We start from the raw sequence: 14,353 nt of genomic DNA, 5'->3' as shown, positions 1-14,353 counted from the left end.
GCTAGAGTTATTATTTGATAATTTTTATAATGTCCAAATTTTATAGTGCTGACATCATGTGAGGTCGTCACATGGATCACCCACAGAGAGTTCAAGACGTGCGGTCAGACGTTCAGCTAGCCGTTCGGTCGGTCGCTCAAACGGTTTTGGCACGGAGTACGCGCCATACAGTACACAACGACAGGACCTCTTTTCACATTAGAGCTCTGACTTAGCAAGTCAACAAGAGATCACATGACCCCGACGTGATTTGAACACGCAACCTTCTGATCTGGAGTCAGACGCGCTACCGTTGCGCCACGAGGTCCTGAAGCCCGAGGTGATGTATTTTGCTTAACCGCCTTGACACAGACTGCACATCAGTACATATACAGTGCTCAAGGAACACTCTTGCACTCATGCTCAAGCGCTTTGATAAACTATGCAAATCAGCCAGTCTTTACACTCATAAAGTCAGGAACAGACCGCTTGACCCCCACAATAATTTTAACACGCAACCTTCCCATCCGGAGTCAGGCGCACTACCGTGGCCACTACTAGTGGCCACGAGGTCGAGAAAACAAGTCGGAGTTCCTTGCTTAAGTGCTTTGATTCAATTTGCAAATCAGTCACGGTAAAGGGCTGTAGACTTTATACTCAGGATGTCAAGAAGAGATCAACTGATGTGATTCGAACATGCAACCATCTGATCTGGATTCAGCCATGCTACCGTTGTACCACAAGATATCACAAATCTGTCTGGTGCTTCTGAGGCTTTCTGAGTTTCCTGGTGCATTGTTGTGGGTGTAAAGTAGCCCTTCCTTCGATAGCTCAGCTGGTAGAGCGCAGGACTTATGCATTGGCTAGCCTTGGGTAGCTGGTTTGATTCTGGCCCGAAGAAGCTAGATTTTGAATTCACCACGTAGATGTTTTCATGATTCCTTTACAGTTTGTATTGCAAAATATAAAAAAAAAAATAACAGGTGAAGAAACAGATCTGTCACAGTACACCAGTGGTTTTCAATCCTGGTCCTGGGGACCCGCCACTCTGTGCTGTGTTTCCCAAAAGCATCGCAATCCTTAATACACTGTAGACGCATTGAAACCAATAGAGCTACGATCAACTTAGGCTTACGATGCTTCTGGAAAACGCAGCCCTGCACATTTTGTATGTCTCCTTTTTCTGACACACTCAGCTGAGTTCATGGAGCTCTCTCCTAACGAGCTAATGATCTGAATCAGGTGTGTTTAATAAGGGAGACATACAGAGCGGTGGGATTGAAAACCACTGCAGTACACAACGACAGGACCTCTTTTCACATTAGACCTCTGACTTAGGAAGTCAACAAGAGATCACTTGACCCCGACGTGATTTGAACACGCAACCTTCTGATCTGGAGTCAGACGCGCTACCGTTGCGCCACGAGGTCCTGAAGCCTGAGGTGATGTATTTTGCTTAACTGCCTTGACACAGACTGCACATCAGTAAATATTAGGGGTGGGCATAGATTAATTTTTTTAATCTAGATTAATCTAGATTAAATCTTGGAATTAATCTAGATTAATCTAGATTAAAATGGCTAATTTGAATTCTGCTGAAGGCATTCAGAATATGTGTGCTACCCAAATAATGACTTAAAAGTCTTTGAGAATGGATCATAAAGCTCATAAAGCTGTTCTATGATAATTTGTTGATGAAAATAAATTATGTTCAATTAGATGTACTTGTGTTTACTAACTAACTAACACTGAAATTATTTTTTCTCCCTATTAGATTGTGTTTTTTTTAACGTCAACACCTACCCAACCCATTACATGTTACACCATACTTTTATTTTGACAGGTTGCCGTGAAGTTTCTGTGTATACAGTATGATATGATGCTAGTTTTCTCAAATGAAACGGTAAAAGTGACACTCACAGCAGTTTGGGAGATTGAGTTTATCTGTTCATGTGAGATGAAAATGCCAAAAATTACCGGGAGCGTCACGTGTGTTTCAGTATGCGTGTAGTAAAAGCGCGTCTCCATCATTCATACATACAGCTAGGCAAACGGAACATATCGGATTCATATTAAAATGGTCTTTTTGCATTTCAGGTTTCACATACACTAGTCCATATCGCGATTTGAATTAAGTGACTGACCAACATTTGATTTATGAATCCAAAAAACGACGAATTTAAGTGGCATTTCGCTATAGTAGATTCGGTTTTTATGAATGGAGGACGACGCGACCCCATCTGTGTTTTGGCGGAGGAGACTTAAACGCGCGACTAGGCTTGTGCCGGTATTCGGTTATGCGATAAATCGCGGTAATGAATATGCACGATATTGTTATCGCAGGCACTTCAAAATACCGTGAAAAATAATAGATCCGAATTTATATTTTTAGAACGCGCATTAGCTTATTTTCCATCAACCGCTTGAAGAAACACTGCGTATATGCTGCGCAGAACTGATGCGCACTCTGATGTAAACAATCCCCACATGTAGAAGCACTGTGTGCACGCAGTGCGCGCCGCTGCTGCCACCGCACTCTAATCCTCACACGAAGAAGAAACATGGCGGAAGGAGGAACGCTGCTGACAATTTATCCCCCTTCAAAAAGGGTGAAGTCAGAGGTTTGGAAATATTTTGGGTTCCAAAAAAATGCAGAGGGATTGCTGATCGAAGACGGTTTCCCTTTGTGTAAAACATGTGGACGGAAAGTGGCTGCTAAACACGGGAACACGTCTAACATGTTCGCTCATATTCGCGACAACCATCCACTGCAATTCAGGGAGATAAAGGTAAGACACTTCATTTCTCATGCTGAATACCACATAAAACCACTATTTGAAAGACAGGATGGCAAAATTACGTTAACTTATTTCCATTTGCTGCATGTTGCTTGCTTCCATGTAACGTTAGTTTAAGAGTTAGCATGAACTCCACTTCCTACACTTAAGTTTGCGTCTCGTATTTTAACAACAAAATACAATACTCAGCTAGGCATGTGCCGGTATCAAATTTTCATGCTGCGATTAATTGATTGAGCTTTTATCACGGTATACGGTATTATCACAATATTTTAATTGCTCAGGAGAAATGGATGGAGTGGTGGTGGTGGTGGGGGAGGGAACAACTTGCATTAAAAAAACAACTTGTATTACAATAGGTGTAATTGCAATTGTCAAAACATTTGGTAACTAAACAGAATTTTACACAATTTTCACGATTTCAATTCTTGGGATTTGATTTCAATCTTGATTCAATATGGACTCTTTGGATAAAAATTAGGTAGGCTACAGTAGATAGCCTACATATAAATTTTTCTCAAGAAAAAAAAATATATCTCACATAATGCTGTAAACATACAGAGAGCCCTGTCAGCTGGTAGTATTAAAGGTTAAAAATTAACAAATTAAATTAAATACAATTTTGTTTTCATTATAATAACAATTAAATAACAAGTAAAAATATAATGCAAATGTAATATAGTGCATGTATTTAGCAAAATACTCCTCTATAGCTATTTTTTTTTCTAGTCAACTAAGGTAAATGTAACGTTCTGTGACATAATTGTTCACCTGCAGTTTTATTGACCTCTTTCCGTGGTTGAAAAACACTGATTGATCGATATTATGTAGGCATATCTTTCGGTAAAGTTGTACTGTATCTTTAAATAAAAAGTAACAGATGATCGGTTTACTTGAACTGAATCCCTACAGCGATCGGTCATCACATTTACAAGCACCAAAACGGTATTTATTGTCTGAATTTCGTAATAAAATGGACAGAACCTGAGAGCTGAGAATTGTTTTCATATCAAAAGTAACCTGCTCTGTTCTAGTAGTCTGTCGGTCTCCATGTTCTCTTTGCTCCGTGATTTTTCTCTGTGTGAGAACATGGATGCGTGGCGCGAGAGCGTGTGAGAAGTGTAAATTGCGTGAGTGTCACGCTGAATGCGTAGAGTTGGCAGCCCTGCTTTTAAAATGGGAATAAATCGTCGGCAGTGTTCCTCCTTCCGCCATGCTCCTTCTCCGTGTGAGGATTGTTTACATTAGACTAGAGTGCGCACTGCGCCGCATGCGCACAGTGCTTCTACATGTGGGGATTGTTTACATTCAGAGTGCGCACGTGTTTCGCGCAGCATATACACCGTGTTTGTTTAAGCGGTTGATGGAAAATAAGCTATTGCGCGTTCTATAAATATAAATTCTGATCTATTATTTTTCACGGTATTTTGAAGTGCCCACGATAACGATATCGTGCATATTCATCACCGCGATTTATTGCATTACCGAATACACACACATGTCTATACTCAGCTAAAAGTAAGTTCTGTAATTAATAATGGAAGTTAGGCAGAATAATTAGATTTTAAGTTAAAAAAGGAATGCAACACAATCATACATTTTCACACAGTGCGAGTAAACTTGATGTTTACATGTTTACAAGAGAGTACAAGTAAAGTGCAAAACTTAAGCTCATCATCGTGTTAATATATATATATATATATATATATATATATATATATATATATATATAGTTTGAAGTACTATTACTAAAATATAGTATGAACTGACAGATGCATTTAGTTGAAAGTTGGAACTTGGGTTATTTTTAATCTAAAAACAAAAAAACTAAAATTTACTTTGCTTGTATTCTCTGTCTGAACAGCATCTTTTATTTAAATTATCAGAGGTGTGAAGTAATATTTTTCATTCCTATTTTACAGAGTGGCCATGCATCTAGCAGTGCTGGTTCATCTTCAGCTGAAGCCATCGTTCAGCCAACAGTTCAAGAGGCATTCCAGCGTCAGGCTTCATATGGACCTTCATCTCATCGGGCCAAGGAAATCAATCATGCCATAGCGTACTGTATTGCTAAAGACATGATCCCCATTTACACAGTAGCAAAACCAGCATTTCTGAAACTGATGAAGACAACAGTTCCACTTTACAAAGTTCCCTCACAGAAGTTTTTCTCTAAGACAGAATTACCCAAAATGTATAACAGTCTAAAAGAGGATGTTGGCAAGCGTATAGCCCAGGGAAAATGGTATGCAGCAACTACTGACCTATGGACCAGCAGTGGAGGAAGTGGTCATCCATACATCAGCTTCATTTTTGCACTTTAATCTCGAGGACTAAAATATGCCAGGCAGCCCAGAAGAGATACCAGGAAATGGTTGAAAATGTTTATTGTTGATTCTTTGAAAATAGTTTTTTGCTCTTAAATCTATTTAAAAACATATAACAAATGTTGTTCTTTTGCAGTTTGCACATTCACTTTGATATAATTGCTCAAGTTTACTTTTATTTTGTGTATTGTTTTATTTATATTTATGTGTATTTAAATGTTTGAAGTACTTTTAGTTAATTAAAAAGTTATTAAAGTTACTAAGTTGACGAAACTGACGTTTTTTGTGTTTTTTTACCTGTTTCTCTTGTAAAATTACAATATCGTGATAATACCGTATACCGTGATAAAAGCTCAATCAATTAATCGCAGCATGAAAATGTGATACCGGCACATGCCTACGCGCGACCATATTCTACAGTTTTCGGTATACATCCGCGTTAAACTATCAAGGTGAAAGTCATCATAGCTTGCATAGTTTAGACCCATCTCCCAACCCAAATTTGAGAATAGATTAACGGCGAGATTTTTTTTATCGCGCGATAAGAGTTTCACGTTAACGCAGCACGTTAACGCCGATAACGGCCCACCACTAGTAAATATACAGTGCTCAAGGAACACTCTTGATGTTGGACTTCATACTCAGGAGGTCAAAAACAGATCGTCTGACCTCAAGGTGATTTGGAGCCAGACACGCTACCGTTGCACTACAAGATAGCGGAAAAATTATTTAGTGTTTCATGCTTAAGCGCTTTGATAAACTATGCACATCAGCCAGTCTTTACACTAATAAAGTCAGGAACAGATCGCTTGACCCCCACAATAATTTTAACACGCAACCTTCCCATCCGGAGTCAGGCGCACTACCACCGCGGCCACGAGGTCAAGAAAACAAGTCGGTGTTCCTTGCTTAAGTGCTTTGATTCAATTTGCAAATGAGTCACGGTAAAGGGCTGTAGACTTTATACTCAGGATGTCAAGAACAGATCAACTGATGTGATACGAACATGCAACCATCTGATCTGGATTCAGCCATGTTACCGTTGTACCCCAAAACACCACAAACCTATCTGGTGTTTCCTGCTTAAGCCACCTTTCGTCCCCTTCCTTCGATAGCTCAGCTGGTAGAGCGCAGGACTGTAGATGATGCATTGGCTATCCTTGGGTCGCTGGTTTGATTCCGGCCCGAAGAAGCTAGATTTTGAATTCACCACGTAGATGTTTTCATGATTCCTTTACAGTTTGTATTGCAAAATATATAAAAAAAAAATAACAGGTGAAGAAACAGATCTGTCACAGTACACCAGCGGTTTTCAATCCTGGTCCTGGGGACCCGCCACTCTGTGCTGTGTTTCCCAAAAGCATCGCAATCCTTAATACACTGTAGACGCATTGAAACCAATAGAGCTACGATCAATTTAGGCTTACGATGCTTCTGGAAAACGCAGCCCTGCACATTTTGTATGTCTCCTTTTTCTGACACACTCAGCTGAGTTCATGGAGCTCTCTCCTAACGAGCTAATGATCTGAATCAGGTGTGTTTAATAAGGGAGACATACAGAGCGGTGGGATTGAAAACCACTGCAGTACACAACGACAGGACCTCTTTTCACATTAGACCTCTGACTTAGGAAGTCAACAAGAGATCACTTGACCCCGACGTGATTTGAACACGCAACCTTCTGATCTGGAGTCAGACGCGCTGCCGTTGCGCCACGAGGTCCTGAAGCCTGAGGTGATGTATTTTGCTTAACCGCCTTGACACAGACTGCACATCAGTAAATATACAGTGCTCAAGGAACACTCTTGATGTTGGACTTCATACTCAGGAGGTCAAAAACAGATCGTCTGACCTCAAGGTGATTTGGAGCCAGACACGCTATACCGTTGCACTACAAGATAGCGGAAAAATGATTTAGTGTTTCATGCTCAAGCGCTTTGATAAACTATGCAAATCAGCCAGTCTTTACACTCATAAAGTCAGGAACAGATCGCTTGACCCCCACAATAATTTTAACACGCAACCTTCCCATCCGGAGTCAGGCGCACTACCGCCGCGGCCACGAGGTCAAGAAAACAAGTCGGTGTTCCTTGCTTAAGTGCTTTGATTCAATTTGCAAATCAGTCACGGTAAAGGGCTGTAGACTTTATACTCAGGATGTCAAGAACAGATCAACTGATGTGATACGAACATGCAACCATCTGATCTGGATTCAGCCATGTTACCGTTGTACCCCAAAACACCACAAACCTATCTGGTGTTTCCTGCTTAAGCCACCTTTCGTCCCGTGCCTTCGATAGCTCAGCTGGTAGAGCGGAGGACTGTGGATGATGCATTGGCTATCTGTAGGTCTCCGGTTTGAAGGACTTGCCTTTTGAATTTGGCACGTAGATGTTTCCACAATTTCTTCAGAGATTGTATGGCAAGTATACCGTTGTATACCGTTGCGCCACGAGGTCCTACAAAGTGAAACGGTTCATTTTGCTTAATCACCGTGATGCAAAATGCAAATCAGTAAATACACAGTGCTCAAGGAACACTTTTAAAGTTAGGCTTTATACGCAGGAGGTCAACAACAAGCCAGTCACTCTGCCGTTGCATCACAAGATAGCGGAAAAAAGAGATGGCGCTTAGGAAATTTGATACATAACGCAAATCAGTCGTTTTACAGAGCTGAAGGAACAGTCTTGACTACAGCGTTCAAACTCAGTAGGACAAGAATTTCGCTTGTCTCTGACGTGACTCCAACACGCAACCTTCTGATCTGAAGACAGACGCCTTACCATTGCGCCACAAGGTCATCAACTAGGTGGTGGTTCTTGCTTGAGGGCTTTGATTCAATTTGAAAACCAGTCACGGTAAAGGCCTGCAGGAACACTCTTGATGTTAGACTTTCCTTGCTTAAGTGCTTTGATTCAATTTGCAAATCAGTCACGGTAAAGGGCTGTAGACTTTATACTCAGGATGTCAAGAAGAGATCAACTGATGTGATTCGAACATGCAACCATCTGATCTGGATTCAGCCATGCTACCGTTGTACCACAAGATATCACAAATCTGTCTGGTGCTTCTGAGGCTTTCTGAGTTTCCTGGTGCATTGTTGTGGTTGAAAAGTAGCCCTTCCTTCGATAGCTCAGCTGGAAGAGCACAGGACTGTAGATGATGCATTGGCTATCCTTAGGTCGCTGATTTGATTCCGGCTCGAAGAAGCTAGATTTTGAATTCGTCACGTAGATGTTTTCAGGATTCCTTTACAGTTTGTATTGAAAAATATTTTTAAAAAATAACAGGCGAAGATACAGATCTGACACAGTACACCAGTGGTTTTCAATCCTGGTCCTGGGGACCCGCCCCTCTGTGCTGTGTTTCCCAAAAGCATCGCAATCCTTAATACACCGTAGACGCATTGAAACCAATAGAGCAACGATCAACTCAGCTGAGTTCATGGAGCTCTCTCCTAACGAGCTAATGATCTGAATCAGGTGTATTTAATAAGGGAGACATACAGAGCAGATTGAAAACCACTGCAGTACACAACAACAGGACCTCTTTTCACATTAGACCTCTGAGGAAGTCAACAAGAGACCACATGACCCCGACGTGATTTGAACACGCAACCTTCTGATCTGGAGTCAGACGCGCTACCGTTGCGCCACGAGGTCCTGAAGCCTGAGGTGATGTATTTTGCTTAACCGCCTTGACACAGACTGCACATCAGTACATATACAGTGCTCAAGGAACACTCTTGATGTTGGACTTCATACTCAGGAGGTCAAAAACAGATTGTCTGACCTCAAGGTGATTTGGAGCCAGACACGCTACCGTTGCACTACAAGATAGCGGAAAAATGATTTAGTGTTTCATGCTCAAGCGCTTTGATAAACTATGCAAATCAGCCAGTCTTTACACTCATAAAGTCAGGAACAGATCGCTTGACCCCCACAATAATTTTAACACGCAACCTTCCCATCCGGAGTCAGGCGCACTACCACCGCGGCCACGAGGTCAAGAAAACAAGTCGGTGTTCCTTGCTTAAGTGCTTTGATTCAATTTGCAAATGAGTCACGGTAAAGGGCTGTAGACTTTATACTCAGGATGTCAAGAACAGATCAACTGATGTGATACGAACATGCAACCATCTGATCTGGATTCAGCCATGTTACCGTTGTACCCCAAAACACCACAAACCTATCTGGTGTTTCCTGCTTAAGCCACCTTTCGTCCCCTTCCTTCGATAGCTCAGCTGGTAGAGCGCAGGACTGTAGATGATGCATTGGCTATCCTTGGGTCGCTGGTTTGATTCCGGCCCGAAGAAGCTAGATTTTGAATTCACCACGTAGATGTTTTCATGATTCCTTTACAGTTTGTATTGCAAAATATAAAAAAAAAAATAACAGGTGAAGAAACAGATCTGTCACAGTACACCAGCGGTTTTCAATCCTGGTCCTGGGGACCCGCCACTCTGTGCTGTGTTTCCCAAAAGCATCGCAATCCTTAATACACTGTAGACGCATTGAAACCAATAGAGCTACGATCAATTTAGGCTTACGATGCTTCTGGAAAACGCAGCCCTGCACATTTTGTATGTCTCCTTTTTCTGACACACTCAGCTGAGTTCATGGAGCTCTCTCCTAACGAGCTAATGATCTGAATCAGGTGTGTTTAATAAGGGAGACATACAGAGCGGTGGGATTGAAAACCACTGCAGTACACAACGACAGGACCTCTTTTCACATTAGACCTCTGACTTAGGAAGTCAACAAGAGATCACTTGACCCCGACGTGATTTGAACACGCAACCTTCTGATCTGGAGTCAGACGCGCTGCCGTTGCGCCACGAGGTCCTGAAGCCTGAGGTGATGTATTTTGCTTAACCGCCTTGACACAGACTGCACATCAGTAAATATACAGTGCTCAAGGAACACTCTTGATGTTGGACTTCATACTCAGGAGGTCAAAAACAGATCGTCTGACCTCAAGGTGATTTGGAGCCAGACACGCTACCGTTGCACTACAAGATAGCGGAAAAATGATTTCGTGTTTCATGCTTAAGCGCTTTGATAAACTATGCAAATCAGCCAGTCTTTACACTCATAAAGTCAGGAACAGATCGCTTGACCCCCACAATAATTTTAACACGCAACCTTCCCATCCGGAGTCAGGCGCACTACCGCCGCGGCCACGAGGTCAAGAAAACAAGTCGGTGTTCCTTGCTTAAGTGCTTTGATTCAATTTGCAAATGAGTCACGGTAAAGGGCTGTAGACTTTATACTCAGGATGTCAAGAACAGATCAACTGATGTGATACGAACATGCAACCATCTGATCTGGATTCAGCCATGTTACCGTTTTACCCCAAAACACCACAAACCTATCTGGTGTTTCCTGCTTAAGCCACCTTTCGTCCCCTTCCTTCGATAGCTCAGCTGGTAGAGCGCAGGACTGTAGATGATGCATTGGCTATCCTTGGGTCGCTGGTTTGATTCCGGCCCGAAGAAGCTAGATTTTGAATTCACCACGTAGATGTTTTCATGATTCCTTTACAGTTTGTATTGCAAAATATATAAAAAAAAAAATAACAGGTGAAGAAACAGATCTGTCACAGTACACCAGCGGTTTTCAATCCTGGTCCTGGGGACCCGCCCCTCTGTGCTGTGTTTCCCAAAAGCATTGCAATCCTTAATACACCGTAGATGCATTGAAACCAATAGAGCAACGATCAACTCAGCTGAGTTCATGGAGCTCTCTCCTAACGAGCTAATGATCTGAATCAGGTGTATTTAATAAGGGAGACATACAGAGCAGATTGAAAACCACTGCAGTACACAACAACAGGACCTCTTTTCACATTAGACCTCTGAGGAAGTCAACAAGAGACCACATGACCCCGACGTGATTTGAACACGCAACCTTCTGATCTGGAGTCAGACGCGCTACCGTTGCGCCACGAGGTCCTGAAGCCTGAGGTGATGTATTTTGCTTAACCGCCTTGACACAGACTGCACATCAGTACATATACAGTGCTCAAGGAACACTCTTGATGTTGGACTTCATACTCAGGAGGTCAAAAACAGATTGTCTGACCTCAAGGTGATTTGGAGCCAGACACGCTACCGTTGCACTACAAGATAGCGGAAAAATGATTTAGTGTTTCATGCTCAAGAGCTTTGATAAACTATGCAAATCAGCCAGTCTTTACACTCATAAAGTCAGGAACAGATCGCTTGACCCCCACAATAATTTTAACACGCAACCTTCCCATCCGGAGTCAGGCGCACTACCGCCGCGGCCACGAGGTCAAGAAAACAAGTCGGTGTTCCTTGCTTAAGTGCTTTGATTCAATTTGCAAATCAGTCACGGTAAAGGGCTGTAGACTTTATACTCAGGATGTCAAGAACAGATCAACTGATGTGATACGAACATGCAACCATCTGATCTGGATTCAGCCATGTTACCATTGTACCCCAAAACACCACAAACCTATCTGGTGTTTCCTGCTTAAGCCACCTTTCGTCCCGTGCCTTCGATAGCTCAGCTGGTAGAGCGGAGGACTGTGGATGATGCATTGGCTATCTGTAGGTCTCCGGTTTGAAGGACTTGCCTTTTGAATTTGGCACGTAGATGTTTCCACAATTTCTTCAGAGATTGTATGGCAAGTATACCGTTGTATACCGTTGCGCCACGAGGTCCTACAAAGTGAAACGGTTCATTTTGCTTAATCACCGTGATGCAAAATGCAAATCAGTAAATACACAGTGCTCAAGGAACACTTTTAAAGTTAGGCTTTATACGCAGGAGGTCAACAACAAGCCAGTCACTCTGCCGTTGCATCACAAGATAGCGGAAAAAGAGATGGCGCTTAGGAAATTTGATACACAACGCAAATCAGTCGTTTTACAGAGCTGAAGGAACAGTCTTGACTACAGCGTTCAAACTCAGTAGGACAAGAATTTCGCTTGTCTCTGACGTGACTCCAACACGCAACCTTCTGATCTGAAGACAGACGCCTTACCATTGCGCCACAAGGTCATCAACTAGGTGGTGGTTCTTGCTTGAGGGCTTTGATTCAATTTGAAAACCAGTCACGGTAAAGGCCTGCAGGAACACTCTTGATGTTAGACTTTCCTTGCTTAAGTGCTTTGATTCAATTTGCAAATCAGTCACGGTAAAGGGCTGTAGACTTTATACTCAGGATGTCAAGAAGAGATCAACTGATGTGATTCGAACATGCAACCATCTGATCTGGATTCAGCCATGCTACCGTTGTACCACAAGATATCACAAATCTGTCTGGTGCTTCTGAGGCTTTCTGAGTTTCCTGGTGCATTGTTGTGGGTGAAAAGTAACCCTTCCTTCGATAGCTCAGCTGGAAGAGCACAGGACTGTAGATGATGCATTGGCTATCCTTAGGTCGCTGGTTTGATTCCGGCTTGAAGAAGCTAGATTTTGAATTCGTCACGTAGATGTTTTCAGGATTCCTTTACAGTTTGTATTGAAAAATATTTTTAAAAAATAACAGGCGAAGATACAGATCTGACACAGTACACCAGCGGTTTTCAATCCTGGTCCTGGGGACCCGCCCCTCTGTGCTGTGTTTCCCAAAAGCATCGCAATCCTTAATACACCGTAGACGTATTGAAACCAATAGAGCAACGATCAACTCAGCTGAGTTCATGGAGCTCTCTCCTAACGAGCTAATGATCTGAATCAGGTGTATTTAATAAGGGAGACATACAGAGCGGTGGGATTGAAAACCACTGCAGTACACAACAACAGGACCTCTTTTCACATTAGACCTCTGAGGAAGTCAACAAGAGACCACATGACCCCGACATGATTTGAACACGCAACCTTCTGATCTGGAGTCAGACGCGCTACCCTTGCGCCACGAGGTCCTGAAGCCTGAGGCGATGTATTTTGCTTAACGGCCTTGACACAGACCGCACATCAGTACATATACAGTTCTCAAGGAACACTCTTGATGTTGGACTTCATACTCAGGAGGTCAAAAACAGATCGTCTGACCTCAAGGTGATTTGGAGCCAGACACGCTACCGTTGCACTACAAGATAGCGGAAAAATGATTTAGTGTTTCATGCTTAAGCGCTTTGATAAACTATGCAAATCAGCCAGTCTTTACACTCATAAAGTCAGGAACAGATCGCTTGACCCCCACAATAATTTTAACACGCAACCTTCCCATCTGGAGTCAGGCGCACTACAGGTTCAGCAGTATGCAGAGGCCTTGAAGCTTCTCAGTAGTTGTCGGCGAGAGTTGGTGTTTGTATGCGTTGCCGATTTCCAAAAGGCTTTGGCGATCATAAGTGAGTTTTGGAGTACTTTCCCAATGAATTTGCGGCAAATTAACGCTGTTTTGAGACGAACAGATGACATAAAAAGACATAAAAGCACCGTCTTTAGGACCGGGAGTAGCCGCTGTGTCTGACCACGCCGCCATCTTGGAAGGTTGCGTGTTCAAATCACGTCAGAGTCATGTGATCTCTTGTTGACTTCCTAAGTCAGAGATCTAATGTGAAAAGAGGTCCTGTCGTTGTGTACTGCAGTGGTTTTCAATCCCACCACTCTGTATGTCTCCTTTATTAAACACACCTGATTCAGATCATTAGCTCAGGGCTGCATTTTCAGAAGTATCATAAGCCTAAGTTGATCGTAGCTCTATTGGTTTCAATGCGTCTATGGTTTATTAAGGATTGCGATGCCTTTGGGAAACAAAGCCAAGAGCAGCGGGTCCCCAGGACCAGGATTGAAAACCACTGGGGTACTGTCACAGATATGCATCTTGACCTGTTATTTTTTTAAATATTTTGCAATACAAACTGTAAAGGAATCATGAAAAAATCAACGTGCCGAATTCAAAATCTAGCTCCTTCGAGCCAGCGACCTAAGGATAGCCAATGCATCATCTACAGTCCTCCGCTCTACCAGCTGAGCTATCGAAGGAAGGGTTACTTTTCACCCCCAACAACACACCAGGAAACTCAGAAAGCCTCAGAAGCACCAGACAGGTTTGTGATATCTTGTGGTACAACAGGCCCGTCGCCAAGGGGGGGCATTGGGGGGCAGTGCCCCCCCAAGTGACTTGACGTGTCCCCCTGCCCATGACCGCGAGTTAACTTACTTTTAAGAACGAAAAACATTGATCTAGCATTAAATACTGCCAAACAAATCATCTAGCTCTAAAGGAGCACTAATCTCTAGTCTACAACAGTAAACTAATATGAAGATAATA

The 14,353-nt window shown here is 42.6% G+C and overlaps 7 non-coding genes across 7 annotated transcripts; all 7 read right to left on the bottom strand.

The window, feature by feature from the left end:
• Window positions 1-235: 235 nt before the first annotated feature.
• Window positions 236-307, bottom strand: trnaw-cca (transfer RNA tryptophan (anticodon CCA)). The gene has a single exon. It is a non-coding gene; the product is annotated as a tRNA-Trp (tRNA).
• Window positions 308-1,337: 1,030 nt separating this feature from the next.
• Window positions 1,338-1,409, bottom strand: trnaw-cca (transfer RNA tryptophan (anticodon CCA)). Its single transcript has one exon. It is a non-coding gene; the product is annotated as a tRNA-Trp (tRNA).
• A 5,345-nt stretch (window positions 1,410-6,754) lies between these two features.
• Window positions 6,755-6,826, bottom strand: trnaw-cca (transfer RNA tryptophan (anticodon CCA)). The gene has a single exon. It is a non-coding gene; the product is annotated as a tRNA-Trp (tRNA).
• A 1,868-nt stretch (window positions 6,827-8,694) lies between these two features.
• trnaw-cca (transfer RNA tryptophan (anticodon CCA)) lies at window positions 8,695-8,766 on the bottom strand. Its single transcript has one exon. It is a non-coding gene; the product is annotated as a tRNA-Trp (tRNA).
• Window positions 8,767-9,876: 1,110 nt separating this feature from the next.
• On the bottom strand, window positions 9,877-9,948 carry trnaw-cca (transfer RNA tryptophan (anticodon CCA)). The gene has a single exon. It is a non-coding gene; the product is annotated as a tRNA-Trp (tRNA).
• Window positions 9,949-10,985: 1,037 nt separating this feature from the next.
• On the bottom strand, window positions 10,986-11,057 carry trnaw-cca (transfer RNA tryptophan (anticodon CCA)). The gene has a single exon. It is a non-coding gene; the product is annotated as a tRNA-Trp (tRNA).
• A 1,869-nt stretch (window positions 11,058-12,926) lies between these two features.
• trnaw-cca (transfer RNA tryptophan (anticodon CCA)) lies at window positions 12,927-12,998 on the bottom strand. The gene has a single exon. It is a non-coding gene; the product is annotated as a tRNA-Trp (tRNA).
• Between the last annotated feature and the right edge of the window lie 1,355 nt (window positions 12,999-14,353).

This window comes from Garra rufa, chromosome 11, assembly GCF_049309525.1.
Source record: "Garra rufa chromosome 11, GarRuf1.0, whole genome shotgun sequence".
Classification (NCBI taxonomy): domain Eukaryota; kingdom Metazoa; phylum Chordata; class Actinopteri; order Cypriniformes; family Cyprinidae; genus Garra; species Garra rufa.
Note: the sequence above shows the minus strand (reverse complement) of the source record. Positions and strands in the feature narration are given on the sequence as shown.